This window comes from Narcine bancroftii, chromosome 12 (genome assembly GCF_036971445.1).
Source record: "Narcine bancroftii isolate sNarBan1 chromosome 12, sNarBan1.hap1, whole genome shotgun sequence".
In the NCBI taxonomy this organism is placed as follows: Eukaryota; Metazoa; Chordata; class Chondrichthyes; order Torpediniformes; family Narcinidae; genus Narcine; species Narcine bancroftii.
The window spans coordinates 92,624,045-92,647,451 of NC_091480.1; the positions used below are offsets into that span (position 1 = coordinate 92,624,045).

Sequence of the window (23,407 nt, forward strand, 5' to 3'; positions counted from 1 at the left end):
CAACTCGTCCAACAACTCTTTCTATGTTCAAAACACAATCGGCTGGAGGAAAGAAATGGGTGAAGCAGCATCAGTGAAAGATAAAGAATTGCCAAGAATTCCGGCTGGAACCCCTAAAGTCTTGATGAATGTTTCTTACCCGTAACACTGACAGTCCTATTCCTCCCTTTGATGCTGCTCAATCCTCCATCAGATTGGTTATTGCACTAGGTTCCAGCATCTGCAGTCCCCTGTGTGTCTCCTTTCAAATGGCCAAGATGGCTGCCTGGCTTTATTGCTTTGCATTCCCTGAGAGTCATCAACATAGCACGCTTATGTCAAAGATTGCATTAAACAACAATTCTTTTCAAAAGGTTTGTTTGGTGAAAAAGAAATGGGGACTATGATAGACAACTTCAAGCTAAACACAAAGATAATTTCAGATATGCTGTATCATGTAGGAATTTGAAGAAACATTAAATTAAATTTTATTGAATGTAGCATGTTTAATCACATAATGATGGTGACACATTGTTCTCATACAACTGACAACAATTTTCATTTGTACTCAGCATCTGATGCCTCTCGTGTCAGTGTCCAACAATAGTCGGCCAGGATTTGCCCTGATCCCGCATGGTCGCAATGTCCTGGTGAAACCTTTCAACCTTGTTTGTCACTCACTGCACCAAGATCAGTGGGGAAGAAGTCCAAGTGCAAATGCAGAAAATGATTTTTGAATGACATGTTGCCCTTCATGGTTTTGTGTGCTTGAAGCATGCTGTCAATCAGCTGGATGTAGTTTGGTTGCCAAGAAAATTCTCAACAGCATCAATCACTAGCAATACAACATTGTCACCAACAAATACCTCTATGGAGCATGAAAGTTAGCATGAACCAGATGGGCTAAAAGATTTCTGTGCGAGAAAAATTTAATCAAATGAACCTTTGACTCAACACATCATGCAACTCCCTTTTCCTTTCCCCCAACTATCCACACCCTTCACCTTCCATTTTGAGAACTGTCCCCTCCTAACATTTCTCAGCTTTTTTACCTCTTCTGCCCTCCCACCCATATCCCGTGGACCCCTCCCCCAACCATTTCATTCGTGCCTGCCTGCATTTCGCTCCTACCTTGATAAAAGGCTAGGCCCAAAATTTTGGTTATGTATCTTTATCTTTGCTGTGTGATTTGCTGAGTTTCTCCACCATGTTTGTGCAAACAACATCCATTGCGCCTTCATCCTTTCCCATTTTACTGTTATGAATGCAAATTATATATTTTGGAACTGAGATTCATTTGCTGTTTATTTCAGCCTGCTGAAATGATTCATGGGTTACCTTCCTGCCACCTGTTAGATGCTGATGTCTGAAAAAGGTTGCAAGCTTCATCTGAAACCATTAAGCTCCAAAGAACTGTTTTGAGGAATTTAACCTTCCATGGGTGGGAGGGGAGGATAAAATTACCTTCAAAATATCTGGAAAGCAGACTCCTACTTGCTTTTCTTTTGTAAAGATTAAAAATCGAAAGAGAAGGTCAATTAATTCAAAACAAATACAAAGACAGGTGCGGGATTACTGGAGGAAAATCCACAGATACTCATTGATGCTTCTTTTACTGTAAGGCAGTGGTTCTCAACCTTTTTCTTTCCGCTCACATCCCACTTTGAGTAATCCCTATGCCATAGGTGTTCTGTGATTAGTAAGGGATTGCTTAAGGTGGGATGTGGGCGGAAAGAAAAAGGTTGAGAATTGCTGCTATAAGGGGCATCAGGCAATACTAATGGTGACTTTTTATCTGCCTTACATGTTCGCAATATATTATTTCGTGACAATAAAAGGAATCTTGAAATACTCAGAGGTAAAATATCCAATGACTTCCATTAGGAAAGTGTCAGTGTTGCCTTGCAGCTGTTAATGGATAATTAGGAGTGCAGGCTCCCAGCTTGGTGCATGACGGGCCAGAGTGATTGGTCACTGAACATCTCCATTCAGCAAACTGAGACTTCAAATCCAATACTTAAAGATTGAAAGGTCAACGATAATAAAATGTTGGTCTGGGGGAAGGGTAAGGGAAGGGTAAGGGAAGGGTGGCAGAGAGGAGAAGTTGAACACAGTTCTTTTTGTCACCAAACAAAGGCCATACACTTGTATGGGAATCAACACCACCACACAATATGGTTTACCCTGCAATCCCTCTGTACCTTACACCCAAATAGCTTTGACAGAATTATGCTTCTGGGAGAGCAGCAAAGTACTTAACCAGGTGTAGTTTTGTTTTTTTGCAGATATATTAATATTCTCCATTGCATTGTGATCTAATTATTTAGAATTTTTGCTTCATAATAAATGCAGCAAGTCCCTCAAATCACCCCGCACTCATTTCATATCCAATTGAAAAATAGCAAGTAATGCCTTCAGGCTTATCATGAAACTGCTTTGTGAATCATTGGGATATCGGACCCCAGAGTGGGATCTTTTCAGGAAAATTGCAGAAATCACCTCATGCAATTTGCTTGGACAAGTATTTGATGAACAAGATCAATGACTTAGAAGATGTACCCATGAGATCCCACAGACGTTCAAATTAAATTAGACATACAGCACTGCAACAGGCCAATTCGGCCCTAAGAGTCCATGCCACCCATTTTACCCATTAACCTACATTTTTGAAGGGTGGAAGGACACCGGAGCCCCCGAGGAAAACCCACACAGACATGGGGAGAATGTACAAGCTCCTTATAGACTGGGTGGTATTCGAACCCTGAACCGGTCCCAATCGCTGGTGCTGTAAAGGCATTTCGCTAACTCCTACATTTGATAAAGTTAAAATTTGCATGTTTGGATTTGCAGGTGAGACTAAATGAAGGAGTTTGTTAGTAGTTGTAGAGTTCTACAGCATAGAAATTGGCCCTTCAGCCCATCATGCCAGCCAGATTAATCCTATTTGACTGCTTTAATTTCATTTTCCACTAAATCTTAATGCAAGACAATCTCCAATAACTCCAATAGCAGATTTAGCGGATAACTCTATTGCCCAGAGAGTGGTTAGAATGCAATTTTACATTCATCAAGTAATCAGGTTTAACCCGTCACTTATTTAAAATTCATTTCAAAAAATTTAAATTTAAATAAAAATATTTAAATTTAGACATACAGTATGGTAACAGGCATTTCAGCCTAGGAGTCCAGGCCATCCAATTTACACTTAATTAACCTACACTCCCGCTACTTTTTAAACAGTGAAAGGAAACCTGAGCCCCCAGAGAAAACCCACACAAACACAAGGAGAATGTACAAACGACTTACAGACAGCGCTGGATTAGAACCCCGTCCCTTTCACTGGCACTGTAAACTAACCGCTAGGCCAATCGTGCCGCCCTAAATATTGTAATTAGATTCTACATATTACTCTGCAGGACTTTGGGAGGAACTCAGAATATACCCATATCATCAAAGCTTAATTTTCTTATCTTTTAATCTTAAAAAAAATAATGGAAGTCAATGTCTAGTGATTTTCCCCCTTTTCTCCATCCCATGTTTCTTAATTCCTTTAATACAGTCACCCTTATTCCTCAATTGCTTCAGATTATCGCTCCCCAGATTTCACACATCAACATCGCAGGGTAACTAATGGGAGGCTGGTCACCACCCTCCGGATCAAGTTAGCAACGAAATGAGTCGCAAATGAACTTCAGTTCCATTTCACACCAGCTGCACAAGAAAACAGATGTGCAGAATCAAAATTGATTTGACAAAAATCACAGAATTTGACAATACAGAAACAGGCCTTTCAAGCCAACTGTCCCACACCAGCACTTATGCTTGACACAAGACTCCTTTTCATCTACCTGATAAAACTGTCCACTATTCCTTTATCCTGCTTACATTTATTTAGCGTTTACACAGAGCTGTGGTTGAGGTCATCATACTCTAACCTTGACCATTCTTTCCTTCTTTTACCTGGCTAACCTTAACTATGGTAATCTGAATCTTAAGATCACCCACCCTTCTTTATTCTAAAAATTTGTTATATTTAAATTTAATTTAAAAATAAATTCAGTCGCATAGCAACGGTAACAGACCATTTTGGCCCATGAGCCCATGCCACCCAATTGACCTACAACACCTAATACGTTTTTTTGAATGGTGGGAGGAAACCAGAGCCCCCGGGGAAAATGGACACAGACATGGGGAGAATGTGCAAACTCCTTACAGACAGCACAGGATTCTAATCCTGATTCCAATTGCTGGCGCTGTACCAGTGTTGCACAAACCGCGATGCCAACTGTGTCTTCTGTTCTTGGTTCTGTCACTCAAGTGCCCTTCCTAACAAAAGTCCCTTGATAAAAAGATTAGTACTCCCAGCCACAAAAGCAACAATTTAAATATTCTTACTGTATATTTATGTCAAAAACACACATATCGGTAAATGTTGCAGGAACTCAGCCAGTCTCACAGTGCCCAAAGGAGTAAAGATATTAAATTTCGATGTACATTATGGTAACAGGCCATTTAGACCCACAAGTCTGTGCCACCCACTTTACACTCAATTAACCTACACCCCCAGTATGTTTCAAACAGTGGGAGGAAACTGGAGCCCCAGGGAACCCATGCAGACACGGGGAGAATATACAAACTCCTTACAGACAGCACGGGATTTGAACCTTGGTCCTGATCGCTGGCGCTGTAAAGGCATTCTGATAACCGGTACACCAACCGTGCCGCCCAATTTAGAGAGAAGGAATGTATCAGATATTAAACTGATAAGAACAGATACTACAATTGATCTCAGCCAAAAGGTTGTGAAGCAATATTTACCGGCGCTTATACTACCAAATTTTCGAGCCTAAGCCCTTGTTCAAGAAATAAAGAACAGGCAGGTTTAAGAATAAAAACTACATTTATGTCTGCTTGGAAAAAAATTAGGAAACATTTTCCACATTTCAGGTGAAATTCACAGCACATAAAAGACAAGGGTATTCTTACGTGAGTCAAGGCATCAGCTGTGCGAAATTCTGTGAGAACAGCCACAGGCCAAGAGCTTTCCTCTGTCCAACGAGTAAGAGGGAACAGAAGTAAGATCCCTTGGCGGGACGGTTAGTATAGCAGTTTGCATGATACTATCACAGCGCCAGCAACCCAGGTTCAAATCTGATGTGGTTTGTAAGGAGTTTGTATGCTCTCCCGGTGTCTGCATGGGTTTTCCCCAACCATACAAGACACCGTGAGTAGAAAAGGGCTTTGGCAAATACTAGAGCACCTCGGATGCCCCCCCAAGTTCCTCAACATGGTTATCCAACTGCACGAAAACCAACAAGGTCGGGTCAGATACAGCAATGAGCTCTCTGAACCCTTCTCCATTAACAATGGCGTGAAGCAAGGCTGCGTTCTCGCACCAACCCTCTTTTCAATCTTCTTCAGCATGATGCTGAACCAAGCCATGAAAGACCTCAACAATGAAGACGCTGTTTACATCCGGTACCACACGGATGGCAGTCTCTTCAATCTGAGGCGCCTGCAAGCTCACACCAAGACACAAGAGCAACTTATCCGTGAACTACTATTTGCAGACGATGCCGCTTTAGTTGCCCATTCAGAGCCACCTCTTCAGCGCTTGACGTCCTGTTTTGCGAAAACTGCCAAAATGTTTGGCCTGGACGTCAGCCTGAAGAAAACTGAGATCCTCCATCAGCCAGCACCCCACCATGACTACCAGCCCCCCCACATCTCCATCGGGCACACAAAACTCAAAACGGTCAACCAGCTTACCTATCTCGGCTGCACCATTTCATCGGATGCAAGGATTGACAACAAGATAGACAACAGACTCGCCAAGGCAAATAGCGCCTTTGGAAGACTACACAAAAGAGTCTGGAAAAACAACCAACTGAAAAACCTCACAAAGATTAGCGTATACAGAGCCGTTGTCATACCCACACTCCTGTTCGGCTCCGAATCATGGGTCCTTTACTGGCATCACCTACAGCTCCAGGAACGCTTCACCAGCGTTGTCTCCGCTCCATCCTCAACATTCATTGGAGAGACTTCATCTCCAACAACTCGAGATGGCAGAGGCCGACAGCATCGAATCCACGCTGCTGAAGATCCAACTGCGCTGGGTAGGTCACATCTCCAGAATGGAGGACCATCGCCTTCCCAAGATCGTGTTTATATGGCGAGCTCTCCACTGGCCACCAAGACAGAGGTGCACCAAAGAAGAGGTACAAGGACTGCCTAAAGAAAGCTCTTGGTGCCTGCCACATTGACCACTGCCAGTGGGCTGATATCGCCTCAAACCGTGCATCTTGGCGCCTCACAGTTCGGCGGGCAGCAACCTCCTTTGAAGAAGACCGCAGAGCCCATCTCACTGTCAAAAGACAAAGGAGGAAAAACCCAACACCCTACCCCAACCAACCAATTTTCCCTTGCAACCGCTGCAACCGTGTCTGCATGTCCCGCATCGGACTTGTCAGCCACAAACGAGCCTGCAGCTGACGTGGACTTTACCCCTCCATAAATCTTCGTCCGCAAAGCCAAGCCAAAGAAGAACAAGACTTATGGGGTTGTAGATTAATTTGGGTGCAATTGGGCAGCATGTGTTTAAATGGCTGGAATCAGTTTCCACCATGCTGTAAATAAAATGTAAATTTAAAAATTAAATCCCGTGGCTGTATTGCTCGTGATGTGATCTATCCAACAACAGTGAACCGTCCAGCCAAATTCCATCTATTCTTACCTGCACTGATACATCTGCACTCAACTTTTCCTAAAGGCTTGAGTTAAATTATTTAGTTTTTGGACAGTCCCTTGGTTAAAGTTCTTGCATTGTTTATGAAAGATTAGGAATGTTAATATTTTATCAAAAACACTTAAATGATGAAAAACTGTTTGTAAAATCATCCATAACGGAAAATAATATGAACTTATCCCCGGTCTGCACTCAACACTTGTCACTTGATCTCCCAGGCTTTAATGAGTCTTACAGACTTTGCGCTGACAAAATGTGACTTAATCCCCAAGAAATCTTGGAATGACTGATCAACAGTATCATTAGTCATTTACATGAACCTTTAACAAGCATGTAATTTCATTTCATTTACCCCTTCCATAAATCTTCGTCCGCGAAGCCAAGCCAAAGCCAAAGCCAATTTCATTAGAAAATGCAAGTCTGTACCACTCGCACTTAATAGGATATGTGTCAATGGACGTGCTTTAGACTCCAAAGTCGACACATCGATACCTATCGGGCCATTGTCGCAATGTTCTGTGCTGCACAGAACTGAACTTACAGAAGGGATTGTTTCTTATCTTCAGCAGAAAGCACTGTACTCATATGTTCTGCACATTTAGTGCAGTCTTTTTAAAATGATTTATGATGAACTGATCAACTTTGCATCTGTTCAAGGCAGTGCTTTTAAAAGGAACTAAGAGCATTTTCCATTTTATTAAGAGTGGGTATGCAATTATTCAATCACTGTGGTTCATTGCTTTAATAGTGTTACAGGGGTAAGAGGTGATAACGTAGGGCAAAGGGACTAGCTGTCTAAATTGGTTGGCTCAAAAATCTCAATGAAGCATTTGCAAAAATGTTGCTGGGTTGAAATCTTGCTGGGTTGGGCAGCAAGGTTGGCATAGGGTTTGTACATTCTCCCGTGTCTGCGTGGGTTTTCCCCGGGGGCTCCGGTTCCCTCCCACCATTCAAAATGTACCGGGGGTGGAGATTAATTGGGTGTAAATTGGGCGGCACGGACTCCTGATCCAAAATGGTCTGTTACCATGCTGTATGTCTACATTTTTTTTTAAATGTTAAAAATGCAGGACTCATGGTGACCCAAAAGAGTGCTTTCTCACTGCCCACTAAGAAATGCAGACTAATCGTTTCCCCTGAAATGGTCCCTTGCCCTTATGATTTACAGAAACTCCCCCCCGAAGACCAAAGTACCTTCATTCAGTTGATGTAAAACTCCAAATTAAATTATAGCAATTGATTTGGAATATTTTTAACATGTCAGTAAAATAACAACTAATGCCTGTCAAAAGAAAATTGAGTCAGTGCTGATTCTGCTCCAAGCCCATGTAACATTCCAAATGTGCAAGGTAATTATAACCAGTAAAAACAAAATGCTGGAGGAACTCAGGTCTTGCAGCGTCCATAGGAGGTAATAATACATAACCAACACCTTGGGCCTGACCCCTTCAAGGGATTTATAGCCTTTGCATGTGGTATAACAGCAGCCTGCTGAAGGTATGTGTGCATGTTGTTTAAATACTGTTCAGGGATATACGCTCTTAAAATGACAGCACGCCAGCTGAAACTGTGCGTACGTGAAGGAGAAAACAGGTGTGGAAAAGAAACAAATGAGACCAGAAGGAGAACTGAAAACCACACTTTTGATTTTGTATATTTGCTACCAGAATGATGAACAGAACGGGTACTGGAATGAGCACAAAGGCAGACGGACCTACTGATAAATGAACTTAGCAGAATTTCGTTACAAAGGCCTCGGACAAGGAACTACTGACTCGCTTGTGATACATGTGGCTATTCACAGCTAGAACTGCCTTGTGTGCAATCAATTGAAATGACAGTAGAAGTCTAAAAATCCGGATGCCAGAAATCCAGACCACCTGAGAATCTGGACTTTTTGAAAAGCTCAAGCTTTTTAAATTTAGTGGGCCTTTGTGTGCGTGTGCATGCGTGAATGCTACAGTTGCACAGCGGCAACAAGAGACCACGCTTAATACAGGTAACCTTATCACAAACAGATTCATTTGTATGCAGTATTTTTTCTCTCACAATGTTAATTTTTAAACATTTCAAACATGACACTTTTTATTTGTAGTGAAAACATTTATGTTTAACATTTTTGTCAAGGGTTGACTTTATTTTTCTTTAAAACTGCTCGTTTTGACAAATGAACCATGCTGTATTTGCAAATGAATAAACTATTAAAATTTCCCTGATCATCTCTTCTTTATTCCTCATTATATTTGAATCCGGAAAATCCAAAAATTTGGGCCAACGTTTGCTCTTTATTGTTTTTTTTCTCTCTCCGTATTGCAGTCAGTTCGTCTACATATATACACATCTTGAGTACAGTTTTGTGGACTACTAATAAATGGTAATTCTGCCTCACCCGCAAAGAATCTCAGGGTTGTATGTGATGTCTTCTATAACTTTGATGAGCTGTATATATTTTTTAAAGGAATCTAATGAGAAGGAGAGCAATTTAATAGGATTTTTAATTGAATTTATTTAATTTGTTTGCCTTGGGCTGCAACCTACCAGCAGATGATCATTGAGGTGAGCAAGAGGGCAGGAGTGTTAAAAGAATATATGGCTGCAAGTGGATGATATAGCTCTTCTCCCTCTCCATCCCCCCCTCTTTCTCCATCCTTCTCTCCCTATCTCCCTGTGTGTCTCTCTCTCTCAATCCCTCCCTCTCCCTCTTTCTCCCTGTATCTCTTTCTCAATCCCTCTTTCCCTCTCCCTCAATCCCACTCCCTCCCTCTCTTTCTCTCTTAGTGGATTATTATGACAGGAATTATTGCAACATTGATAATGTTGTAATGGGTCTCTAAACCCATTAGTAGAAGGCTATATCATGACACTAAATTTGTGCTGACGTGCTATCCAATATCCTCTTGTGTTATTGTATATATACACAGTCGATGGATTTAATGTGCCTTTCTCCAGTAATGTAAGAGTAGTAATGACAGATAAAATTCAGATAAAATTGAGTGCATATCTATACCAGCCAGACTGTTAATGGCTTTGTTTTCTATCTCTATCTTTTCTGTCTTACAGTGAACCACCTCAATTTACAGTCCTTGAGGGTCAACATGTGATGGCGCATGGAATGATCTGATAGTTTCATATTGAACCTCAATTTCCTGCCACCGCCAGAAATCATGACTTTGAAATGTGGGCAGCTCACGCTCTTTCCTTTCTCATTGATGAATGTTTGGAAGGTGATTACAACCACTTCCAGGTCAAAATCCACCAGTCTGGAACTTCATTGGGATATTAATTGACAAGTCAATTAGCCCATGTTGTCCTGAGACCAACCTTTGATGGGTACATCCAGGGTAACCCTGCTTTTGGGGCCATGATGCCACTCAGGTAAGACCTATCACTCACTACATTATATTTAGATCCTACTGCTTTCCCTCAGTCACCCCTCTCCTTCCATGGTACCAACAGCACACACCCATCAATCTGACCCCAACCCCCACCTCGCATTAGCCCATCCTCCCTGCCCCATCTCCAATTCCCCTTTTCCGATACTTCGACATATATTTTTCAAACTTACAGTAGTTCCGTAGGGACACTGTTCTCGCATTTTTTCACCTGTTCTCATGTTTGTTCCGATCTGTCTCGCATTTTTGTTTGCATGTCCTCGCATTTTTTCCCAACCTGTTCTTGTGCTTTTTCAACATGATATTTTCAACCTACGATCGGGAGTCCTGGAAGTGAACCCCATCGCAAGTTGGGGTCGACCTGTATTAGTCACCATCTCTTTCCAACCTATCCCTACTGAACCCTCAACCACTAACTCACCTCCAACTGAACGCTAATCTTCAGCTGGCCATCGCCAGACCACCCAGGTCTCACCTCAGGCTCCAATCAGTGGCTGCCTCCCACTTCTGAAACCTTCCAGGCCCCACCCTGAGTCCCACATGCTGAATTTTCTGACATTGCCCATTATGCACTCTTGAGAGCAGGTGAAGAATATTGTGCAGAACCTGCAAAGTGTGAAGCCTCAGGGGTTACTGAGTTTGCAGCTTTAGTTCTACGCCCAAAATCTTCACTATTACCCCTGGCAATGCGCTGTTGGATCATCAGTTTCGAGATCAAGTTACATCTGTATTTAATGCATGTGGTTTACTGGACAGAAAATGAAAACCATTTTAATGGACTTATAGCACTGCAAATCAGAGTTGGGACCTGGGTTTAAATCTGCCACTCTCTGTAAGAAGTTTACACGTTCTCCCCGTGACTTTGTGAACTTCCTGTTGGTGCTCCAGCTTCCTCCAAGATGTGTAAGGCTTCGTAGCTCAATTGTTCCAGAAAACATAAGACAATGGAGCAGAAAGAGGCTATTCAGCCCATCGAGTTCACTCAGCCATTCCATCATGAGTTGATCCATTTTCCCCACATAGCTCCATGGCCTGGCCATCTCCTCATATCCTTTTATTCCCTGGTGAATCAGGAACACATCAATCTCTGCCTTAAATGTACCCAATGACCTGGCCACCACAATAGCCTGTGTCAACAAATTCTAGGGATTTATGACCCACTGGCTGAAGAAATTCCTATGCATCTCTGTTCGAAGTGGATGCCTTTTAATCCTGATGTTGTGCCCTTTTGTCCAAGACCCTCCCACCATGTGAAGCAACTTTTCAACATCGACTCTGTCCATATGGATGTATTTGGGCAGCATGGTCTCGTGAGTCAGAAGGGCCTGATACCATGCCATATCTCTAAATATATAAACTAAATTAAAAATCATGTTGAAGAATAATGGCATTCCTCCAGAAGATAGTCAGAATGCCCCATGGAAATGATTTAAATGGACGTGTTGGATTTTCTCCTCATTGCTGGAGGTTTCCCTCAAACTTTACAGAGTACATCTCCACCATTTGTTACCCCTTCAACAGAAAAATACCACCAATCCTGATGCATAATCAGCAGATGTCCGGACGTCAGTGTAGAATCAAAGCAACAAGCAATCTATATTCTCTGCCATTTATGGTTTTTTAATATAGAATTTACTGTTCTTTTTCTGTCCAAAACTGTCTTCCCACCTTCCAGAGTAGTCGTTCACACACAAATGGCCAAAACTTGATATCTCCATTTCCTTACGCGTGTTTAGACTGCATGCTGGAGGTGCGGTAAGTAAAGAGGAGGAACTTGAAACTATGTGTTATTCATTCGCCCACTGTTTCCGGAATGCCTCCAGTTAACTCTGGATAATTTACTAGGGGCCTAGAAGGTAAAATTTCAGAATGGGAACGAGTTTCTTATTTCGGTTGCGATCTTTTTACACACACTGCGTTCTGGAAATTTGGGAATAATTTCCTGGAACGCAGCGGCTGTGTCAGGGTTGGCGCCAAGCCAAGCATCCGCAGGCATTCCCTCCCCCTCCCAACCAGACGCTGTGCCCCCCATATGTTCACGGCCATCGCTCACAGTCAAACCCACCCCTGCCCCCTCCACTAGTGTAGGTCAAGCCTCACTAGCGTCTAGCTTGATGCACGCTAGTGACTCTCCCAGCAATAAAAGCAGCGCTTTCATCTGCTACTACAGAGAACTATAATATTCATCGGCAGTTAGTTAGTGACCAGCACCCACCCACTGAGCAGGTTTACGAACGTTGCCCACCCCGATCATGCAAATGCCACTTCTAACACTCGTTCTGGCGCTGACCCTGGGCTGTGTAAAAAACATATCTGTCTCTTCATTCAATGGCTAAAATAGAAAGAATGGAGGAAGGAATCGGCTGTGAAAGTATAATAAATAAATTATGGAATGTGATGGTTCAAAGTGCTATGCTCAGACACAGAATATTCTGTCAGTGTAAATAGAAACCTACATTAGGCCATATATTTCATAATCATTAAAATTTAACATCGAAAGCCGCATTACCAGACCTGCTTTCGCTCGCCCATTTCTGGCCATGATGTAAGTCCCAGGTTGGTGATGAGTTGGCTGAATACAGCCAAGCTGGGAAAAGGAAGAGGTAAGAGTGCCTTAATGCAGAATAGATAATATAAGTGGCATAATGCCCTCTGGGGAAACTGTGGGGGTTCTCATTCCTGAAGTCAGAACATTCAAGGTTCCTTTTATTGTCGCATAATAATACATGAAAAATATAATATACATGATGTTCTTCAACTTTTGTCTGCAGTAAGGCAAGCAAAGAATCTCCATGAGCAATGCCTGGTGCCCCAACAATCAGATTCAGATTTATTGTCAGAGTACATCCATGGCATCGCATACAACCCTGTGACTCCCTTTTCCTGTGAGCGAGGCAGAATTACCACTTATTGGTAGTGCAAAATATAAACTGTACACATCATAAACATGTTAACAAATGAAAGAACTGAATACAGATAACAAATGTAAACAAACTGACTGTGCAATACAGAGAGAATTTTTAAAAAAATCAATAAAGTGCACAAGTAAGAGTCCTTAAATGAGTTTGTCGTTGAGGAGTCTGATGGTGGAGGGGGAGCAGCTATTCCTGAACCTGGTGGTGCGAGTCTTGTGGCACCTACACCTCTTTCCTGATGGCAGCAGCGAGAACAGAGCATGTGCTGGATGATGTAGGTTTTTGATGATTGTAGCTGCCCTCCGACGGCAGCGTTTCCTGTAGATGTGCTCAAAAGTGGGGAGGGTTTTGCCTGGGATGACCTGGGCTCTGTCCACTACCTTTTGGAGGGCTTTACGCTCAGGGGTATTAGTGCTCCAATACCAGACCGTGATGCAACCAGTCAGCACACTTTCCATCAGACATCTGTAGAAATTTGCCAGGGAATGGAGTGAAAATGGAATCAGAATGTATGCTTCGTACACATTGGAAATGGATGGGATGAGTCTCAGCTGGTATAGGCAAGCAGCCACTGGCAGAATTTCTCATATTTCATACAAAATAGAAACTATTCAGCCCACAGAGTCCATGCTAGTCACAGAGAAATTACCGCAATACCTCCCACTTATTTTACTATTTACATACTTATCCCCAGCCCTTCCCTCATTCTCCTCCCATCACCTACACCAAGGGTAATTTACAGTGATCAATTTGTATGTGGACACAAAAACCACAATGCTGGAGAAACTCAGCAGATCAAACAGTGCTGAGTTTTATATAGAAAAGATCTATAACCAGGCCTGAGCCTTTTGTATGGACAAAATGTAGGCAGGTGTCTGAATAAAATGATGGGAGGGGAGGGCATTGGGAGGAGCACAGACTAATAGGCAGGGGGATAAGGGAGGGAGGCCACACCAGCAAAGAGGGGGAGGGAAATGGCTCTGTGAATGGAGAGGGAAGAGGGTGGAGAGCTGGAGGAAAGAACACAGAGGGATGGAGAAGAGAGGGGAGAGCGGTGAGTAGGCTGGCAAAATACCAGAGAAGTCAATGGTAATGCCATCCGGCTGGGGACTACCAATCTCACCACCTACATCTGCGAAACCTCACATGCCCTCCTTCTCTTCATTGACTTCCAGTCCCCTGAACTTGACCGCCTCATTTTCACCATGGACGTTCAATCCCTTTACACATCCATCCCCCATACAAAAGGTCTCAAAGCCCTTCATTTCTTTCTTGAAAAGAGACCAAATAGTTCTCCTCCACCACCTCCAACTTCCTCCGCCTGGCGGAACTTGTTCTCATCCTTAATAACTTCTCCTTTTACACATACGTGAAATATCACCTGCTAATAGTCTGTCAAAAGAAACCAGAAACAATCGGGAAAAATCCTCAGTCACAGGGAAAATGTGCAAATTCCACGCCGTTGGCAGCAGAGGTCACTGGAGCCTGGATTCTACAACTCTGCCAGTGTAGTCAATTGTGAATGAATGTCTCATGCTCCGTCTCACTTCACACACAATCTCAGGCTATTTGGCTGTGGTACAGAAAGATGGAGAATTTCCATCAAATCGTGCCCAATGATAGAGAGAGCAAAGGGAAAATTGGAGAGGGAGGCATGGGCAATAATTACTCTGGGAAAGACAGGAGAAACTGATCCTCTTCGAGAATGTCTACCCGGAAGAAATTCTCCTCCTCTCTTCAAAGGGAGTTCTGTGAGAGTCTCTCTCTCTCTCTCACTGTTCCTTATCTACACTCCCTGTTGCTCTCAAGCTCTGACTCTCCCCTGCCCATCCTTCCCTTCTCCCCAGCCTTTTAATTCATACCTTGAAGAAGGACTCATGCCTGCAACATCAGTTATATATATTTTTACCTCCTACTTGCTGAGTTCCTCCAGCATTCCTGTGTTTTTACTAAAATCACAGCTTCTGTGGACTTTTGTGATTCACTCCATTAATTTGCTCCACTGCAAAATCTCTTTGTGGGATTTCTACCCTGAAGAAGTTCTCCTCCTCTCTTAGGAGGGAGTTCTGTAAGAGTCTCTCTCACTGTTCCCCATCTGCACTCGCTGCTCCTCCCAATCTATGCCTCCCCCTGCCCATTCTTCCATTCTCCACAGCCTTTTAATTCAGGCGCAGGTCAGATTTTTACTCACACCTTGAAGGAGGGCTCAGGCCTGAAATATCAGTCTTATATCTTTACCTCCTAGGGACACTGTGAAACTGGCCAAGTTCCTCCAGCAGTGCCTGCAGAATTTCGTGTTTCACTCACGAGACTTCCCATCTTTGGGAGACGGGTTGTGGGAAGAGGCACCAGGGAGAAGGGTACCGACCTCCTTCCAGCACCAGCCAAGCCGGGGGGGGGGGGGGGGGGGTGGTTAACCACAAAACCAAAATTATTTAGAATTTCTGCTTACATTTAAAACAATGATATTGGTGCAAAATGTCCCAATGAGGCATCAAGATGTTGAAGAACTGATCCAAAGTGAAAGGCTAATGTACTTAAATGCAAGGATTATTTTAACCACTAATTGATTGCAAGAAACCCTTAGTTTATCCATGCCCAATACAAGCATGGATGTTGGCTCTTCATATCAGAATTGCTTCCAAACATTTTATTGCGCTCTTATTGCATTGTAAGTTGTCATGTTTGGGAAATGACTGACTATTTGTCAATGCAGTGAACATGAAGAGTGATGTTTCTCAGAGTGGATTATGCTTATTCCCATTATGGAAATTTAATCTTGATTGGTCTTGTACTTGATCAAGTTGACCATTTTAAGAGCAAATAAGCAGCATTCCCCATGCAGTGCACAATTAAGGATTGCCAAGAGAGATGAACTCCCATCCCTCTGAACACTTTCATTGATCCAGAAACATTGATAATCAGAGCAGAAGAAGGTGGCCATTCTACCTATGCACTCCACCATTCAATGCTATAATGTAAAAACACAAAGCTGGGAAAACTCACCAGGGCAAATAGTGTATTTCGTCTTTCTCTTTGGTTTGGCTTCGCAGACAAAGATTTATGGAGGGGTAAAGTCCACGTCAGCTGCAGGCTTGTTTGTGACTGACAAGTCCGATGCGGGACAGGCAGACACGGTTGCAGCGGTTGCAGGGGAAAATTGGTGGGTTGGGGTTGGGTGTTGGGTTTTTCCTCCTTTGTATTTTGTCGGTGAGGTGGGCTCTGCGGTCTTCTTCCAAGGAGGTTGCTGCCCGCCGAACTGTGAGGTGCCAAGATGCACGGTTTGAGGCGATATCAGCCAAAGTTTCTGGCTTGAGCCCTTCATCACGGAATTCAATACCAATATGTTGATCATGTGACTTCAGGAATCTATTTTTTTTTCCCCCATCCTTTAGCAAATAGGACCACATCCAACTCCCTCTTGAACACATCTAATGGACTGGCCTCAATAATGTGGTGTGATAGGGAGTTCCAGAGGTTCACTACTTTCCAAGTGATAAAGCTCGATGTGTCTCAATGAGATCCCCTCTCCGTCTTCGTCCATCCAATGAAAATAACCCTAGTCTATTCTTTCATCAGTTCTGCCATCCCAGCAATCAGTCTAGTGAACCTTCATTCCTTCCATCACGAGAATTTTACCTATCGGATTAAGACCAAAACTGCACACAATGTTCAAAATGTGGCCCACCAAGGCCCTATACAACTGCTATAAGATTTCCCTGCTTCTATATTCAAAACCTCTCACAATGCCATTTTCAGGTTTTTCATAAGTAACCAGAATACAGATTCACTCACACGCCAGTCAAAAGTAAGCAGAATACAGATTCACTCACACGCCAGTCAAAAGTAACCAGAATACAGATTCACGCACACGCCAGTCAAAAGTAACCAGAATACAGATTCACGCACACGCCAGTCAAAAGTAACCAGAATACAGATTCACTCACACGCCAGTCAAAAGTAAGCAGAATACAGATTCACTCACACGCCAGTCAAAAGTAAGCAGAATACAGATTCACTCACACGCCAGTCAAAAGTAGCCAGAATACAGATTCACGCACACGCCAGTCAAAAGTAAGCAGAATACAGATTCACTCACACGCCAGTCAAAAGTAACCAGAATACAGATTCACTCACACGCCAGTCAAAAGTAAGCAGAATACAGATTCACTCACACGCCAGTCAAAAGTAAGCAGAATACAGATTCACTCACACGCCAGTCAAAAGTAGCCAGAATACAGATTCACGCACACGCCAGTCAAAAGTAACCAGAATACAGATTCACTCACACGCCAGTCAAAAGTAACCAGAATACAGATTCACTCACACGCCAGTCAAAAGTAAGCAGAATACAGATTCACTCACACGCCAGTCAAAAGTAAGCAGAATACAGATTCACTCACACGCCAGTCAAAAGTAGCCAGAATACAGATTCACGCACACGCCAGTCAAAAGTAACCAGAATACAGATTCACTCACACGCCAGTCAAAAGTAACCAGAATACAGATTCACTCACACGCCAGTCAAAAGTAAGCAGAATACAGATTCACTCACACGCCAGTCAAAAGTAAGCAGAATACAGATTCACTCACACGCCAGTCAAAAGTAAGCAGAATACAGATTCACTCACACGCCAGTCAAAAGTAAGCAGAATACAGATTCACTCACACGCCAGTCAAAAGTAGCCAGAATACAGATTCACGCACACGCCAGTCAAAAGTAACCAGAATACAGATTCACTCACACGCCAGTCAAAAGTAACCAGAATACAGATTCACTCACACGCCAGTCAAAAGTAGCCAGAATACAGATTCACTCACACGCCAGTCAAAAGTAGCCAGAATACAGATTCACTCACACGCCAGTCAAAAGTAAGCAGAATACAGATTCACTCACACGCCAGTCAAAAGTAGCCAGAATACAGATTCACTCACACGCCAGTCAAAAGTAGCCAGAATACAGATTCACTCACACGCCAGTCAAAAGTAAGCAGAATACAGATTCACTCACACGCCAGTCAAAAGTAACCAGAATACAGATTCACTCACACGCCAGTCAAAAGTAACCAGAATACAGATTCACTCACACGCCAGTCAAAAGTAACCAGAATACAGATTCACTCACACGCCAGTCAAAAGTAAGCAGAATACAGATTCACTCACACGCCAGTCAAAAGTAACCAGAATACAGATTCACTCACACGCCAGTCAAAAGTAAGCAGAATACAGATTCACTCACACGCCAGTCAAAAGTAACCAGAATACAGATTCACTCACACGCCAGTCAAAAGTAACCAGAATACAGATTCACTCACACGCCAGTCAAAAGTAACCAGAATACAGATTCACTCACACGCCAGTCAAAAGTAACCAGAATACAGATTCACTCACACGCCAGTCAAAAGTAACCAGAATACAGATTCACTCACACGCCAGTCAAAAGTAGCCAGAATACAGATTCACGCACACGCCAGTCAAAAGTAACCAGAATACAGATTCACTCACACGCCAGTCAAAAGTAACCAGAATACAGATTCACTCACACGCCAGTCAAAAGTAACCAGAATACAGATTCACTCACACGCCAGTCACCTGACCCCGAGGTCCTGATCGTCTCTGCACTGAGGCTCTGGACTGCAAGCTCTGATTCTCTGCCTAATGCTTTGATCTCCCTCAATATTGACTTTGAAAACTTTAGCCTCCAGAGACCTTATTTGCCACAAAGACCCTGTATACTCTGGACAAATGAGGACAGGTGACTTCAAGCCTTCCCCCCTCATAAATCAGCTTGCACAATACACCTGATGCCCTGTAAAGTTCCTGATGATTGGAGTGCTATCTCTCAGAGCCACTGATGTTGTGGCAAACCTCCTCAATGGTCAGTGGTCCCCTAACAAGCCACTCATCCACCTATTGCTACTCTATCTTTCAGCTGTCAACTCAGATCTGCAGAGGGGCAAACAGGACACAAATGTAATCACGGACAAAATGTTCCGTCAGTACCATGCTGCCAGTTAGACGTAATGCCAGCTTGGCAGTGGCTTGTGTTTGGCAGAAAGATACAAGTAACAGATTTAAAAAGCAAATCGGGTTCTGCATGACTACAACTGAACAAGAGAATTGTCAAGTAAGATGGGTGATTGAGGTTCAGAGAAGCTGGAGGGCAAAAGTGCTACCTTTGCAATTGAAAAGAGATTGCCACCGTGTTGTTGCACATGCTGGCTGATTTAGTTTAGGCCTTGGCAGTTCTGAAAGTTAAAATTCATGAATTGTTTCTTTGTGAGCTTAACCAAGGCTGCAATTTAACTGCTTCACTGTCTGTTACAACCATAGTCTTGATACCTTCTAATTGCACACTCATTGCTTCTGCATGTAGCTTCAGGCTTAGTCTATTGTTGAAGCCTTTGCCCTTAAATCTAATGATATCATGAGTGGTCTGGTGCTGGCTGTGAAGGACTACATTGGTCAAGCGGGAAGCAAATCAATATGAGAGACAGGACCTACACTGTGCCACGAACACAGGGTATGGTTAACATAGTTTTAGCATCTGAATCACTGACATGCATATTAGTATCAAAGAATGGGAAGTTGTTTAGTTGTAAGTCACTTTAGAGGCGAGTTTCTTTTCCACAAAAATCCCTTTAAGTTGCAAATTAGCATAATATTCAATTTAAGAGATGGAACCTTTCATCTGCTTGACCCTATAATGTGGCAGTAGTAGTTTAACGCAGGAAATTATGCTTTCCTTTTTGAAAGATTCCATAAACTGTTGCCTCCCTGTAACCCTGGATAAGTGGAATAAACCTGGAGTAAGCAAGCACAAGGGACATGCTGAGAATACTAGAACCATGACATTCCAGAACGCAATGCAACTTGGACACGTATAAGGGGTTGCACTTTGCCAAGTCAGGACTTCCATTGTAAATGTTAGGACACCAGAGACGGTCACAGAACAGAAAAACCTTGGGGCGCACGCACTTGGTTCCCTGCACAAGGGCCAACACAGGCAGATGGGATGGCGAAGAGGGAATGTATCATGCTTGCCTTCATTGGTCAGGGCATTGTGTACAGGGCTTAGGTTGAAGTGAAGCATGAAAGTATATCAGGGCTGAGATTGTAGTAAAAACACACAGAAGTACTGGAGAAACTCAGATGGTCTCGTAGTGTCCATAGGAGGTAAAGATATATTACCAATGTTTTGAGCCTCAGGCCCGAAACATTGGTAATACCATACATCTCGGGGTGAAAGACAAAACTGAACCTTAAAAATGTCTTCCAAAAACCAGGGGTCATCTTATAGAACAAGTATAAAATCCAGCAGCATATAATACAATTCCTGAGATCCGTGGGCACCTTTGATTGAAGTGGCCCATCTTGCCAATTAAGTAAGGAGCACGATTTTGGATCATTCCTTCATAGATCCCATCATGATATTTCCAGACAGGTGCTCTGCTCCCAGCTTCCATTCCAACTTTCTAGTTGAAAGGCACGAGTGCCTTTGATGTGATTCAGGTCCCTGTATTCCTTGAGGCTATGAGGTTTCCAACAACTTGCAAAGTCCAAATCTGTTTTGTGACAATTTAACATCCATTTTCTGTGCAGTCTCCTGCTGAGCATAGCAGAATTAACCCCTACGCCCTCACCAAGAACTACCTGTTAATCCTGTGGTTGTATGAAATTTCATTTGCTTTCATCTTATCTAAAAAAATTACAACAATGTTTTTCTGTAGAAATCTGTCAGTGAACTATACTATGTGGTAATCCATTGATGAATTGACAAATCTGTCTCAGTATTTTGCTCTATACGGTGTAAGAGCTTTGTAAAACCCCTGGTATCCAGCACCTACGAAGATTAGTAGATGGCGCATAAGTGGGATTTTTGGTTGCTTGAGATAAATAGTTTAAGAAACAAAAGACAGTGCAAAATACAAAATAATTTGGGGAATAAAAGCAGTATTTTAACCCTTAAGTATGTAAAGTTACAAAAATTTGAATCTCGGCCCACTGTGATGGAATTGCGATAACTATGAACCCCCCCTCCCCCAAGTTTACAGATAAAGTCTTACGAATATACTTTATAATATACTCATGCAAGACTCTTATTAAGCAGGGACAAGGTGACACTTTAAGAGAGTCACCACAATGGTGAGCGGCATCAACTACTCTTCATCTTGGATGACGCCATTTTATTCAAACACAACTTTATTCAAACAGTTGCTACAAGGCACTCTGCCAGTTGAATATTTGCTCCCAGCCTCACCAAAGTGTTACTTCAGAGAACGTTTACAAATTTCAAATCTATTTAAATTTTTATTCATTTAAAAAACATTTAATTTTCCAATTATTTTGCCGGTTGCTTGAATTCCGGACAACAGAGTTTAACTATTGCTAATAATTTGCAAAATCTAAATTAAAATTGGAAGACACGCATGCCGGTTCATCCATTAATGTAACTTGCTCTTGATTTTAAGTGCTTAATATGGGCCTTAGGATCTATTTGTTGGCTTGTTTAAGAGCTTAATATGGGCCTTAGGATCTATTTGTTGGCTTGTTTAAGAGCTTAATATGGGCCTTAGGATCTATTTGTTGGCTTGTTTAAGAGCTTAATATGGGCCTTAGGATCGATTTGTTGGCTTGTTTAAGAGCTTAATATGGGCCTTAGGATCTATTTGTTGGCTTGTTTAAGAGCTTAATATGGGCCTTAGGATCTATTTGTTGGCTTGTTTAAAAGCTTAATATGGGCCTTAGGATCTATTTGTTGGCTTGTTTAAAATCTTAAGGCACTACAATCTTCAACACATCTTGAGCTTCTATCATTCTTATCTTGTGGCTTTGGATCCAAAGTTCAAAATACTACTCTGAATCAACAAGCTGACAGAAGCTTATTCAAGGATATAACTGAAGACATCAACACAGAGGGGTGTGGATAATGGTGAACACTGCATAATAATGAGCTGGATGTATTTTAGAAAGTATGGCAAGTGTTCAAGATGATCTAACTGTAGTGAACTGGGATTCACTAGAAGTGTGCTGTACTAATAACTGGTCCCGCCTCCTGGCTCCTCCCCCGAGGGCCCGTATAGAACCCTGGTCTCCCGCCTCAACCCAGAACCCCTCTGAAGCCTGTTCATGAACCCTACCTGTGTTGTAAGCTAATAAAAGCATTAGTTCTCCCTCCAGTCGAGTGTGAGCTTTTATCTACGCCACAGTAACATATTGTTTGTAGCCTCGTGTTGCTTATAAAATAATGCTGTTCCTCACTTGACTGTTCAACCAAGATTCTCCCATTAACTATAAAATATAGTCACTATATTCTGGGTCAGTTCATTAACAGCCTTTATTGGTAAATTTTGAAGGCCACAATTATAACAACACAGGAAATATCCGTGAAAAGTCTGAGAGACTGTGTTTTCTGATTGTTGCACATTTTAAGTGTTGAGCTCTGCTTATCCTTCTATCCAACCCATTCCCAGTATCAGTGGGACTCCCTTATCTCTAGCTCAGTTTATTTAGTTAAGATATTGCAGTTACTGAAAATATGTGTCATCAGTTGGAATAAATGTCTAAAAGACAGACAGGTCATTCGTCAAAATGTTAGAGGAGGAAGATATAATTTCTTTGGTTTCGCTAAATTAAGTTTGAAGTCTTACAAATGGATAGTACTTTGCTCTTGATATTAAGATGGAATACAAATGGAAACGTTAAATATGATTAAGGATGAGCTATGATTTTAAGAGAGATATTTAACTTTCTGTCTGCACTCACTGGACGAAATAATTTAGAATGAAAGAAACCAATGTTATTTGTTGCCCCTCATCTACTCCTTCACAATCTATGAAGTTTTTTTTTAATATGTTCGTTTTGCCATGAATTAAATACAGCAGTGAAAACTGCAGATGCTGGGATCTCAAACAAAGAGTTAACACTGAAAAATTCTACCATCCAGAATGAGATATATGATCAGATAATTTGATGTTTCCTAAAGGATAAATCTTGGCTTGGAGGTTGGGAAATCTTTCACAGGTTTTTTCCAGATCCGACCAAAAGCAGAAGTCCATCTCTTTCTTTATTTTCACTGTGTTATCAATACATTCCTTGAGTTATTAAGCCAATACATTCAAAGTGCCTCATGTGGCTTACTTAAACAAGCCCAGAGGAATCTGGAGTGGTTGTTATTCCTGGCCCAGCGCCTCAGTGTTCAGAGGCAGCAGGACCTTCCCATGCAGTGCTTCACCACAAAGCCTTTGCATTGACTGCCCTGAGGATCATCAGTATATGCCCAGCACGCACCCCACCAGCCTTGAATGCGCCAGTCACAAATAGTCACTTACGGACCTCATTGCACTGGTACCAAACTGGTGATTTTCATTCAG

The 23,407-nt window shown here is 42.4% G+C and overlaps 1 pseudogene; it reads right to left on the reverse strand.

Annotated features, from left to right (window-relative positions):
• Positions 1–4,681: 4,681 nt before the first annotated feature.
• LOC138747801 (U2 spliceosomal RNA) lies at positions 4,682–4,791 on the reverse strand (annotated as a pseudogene).
• Positions 4,792–23,407: the final 18,616 nt, after the last annotated feature.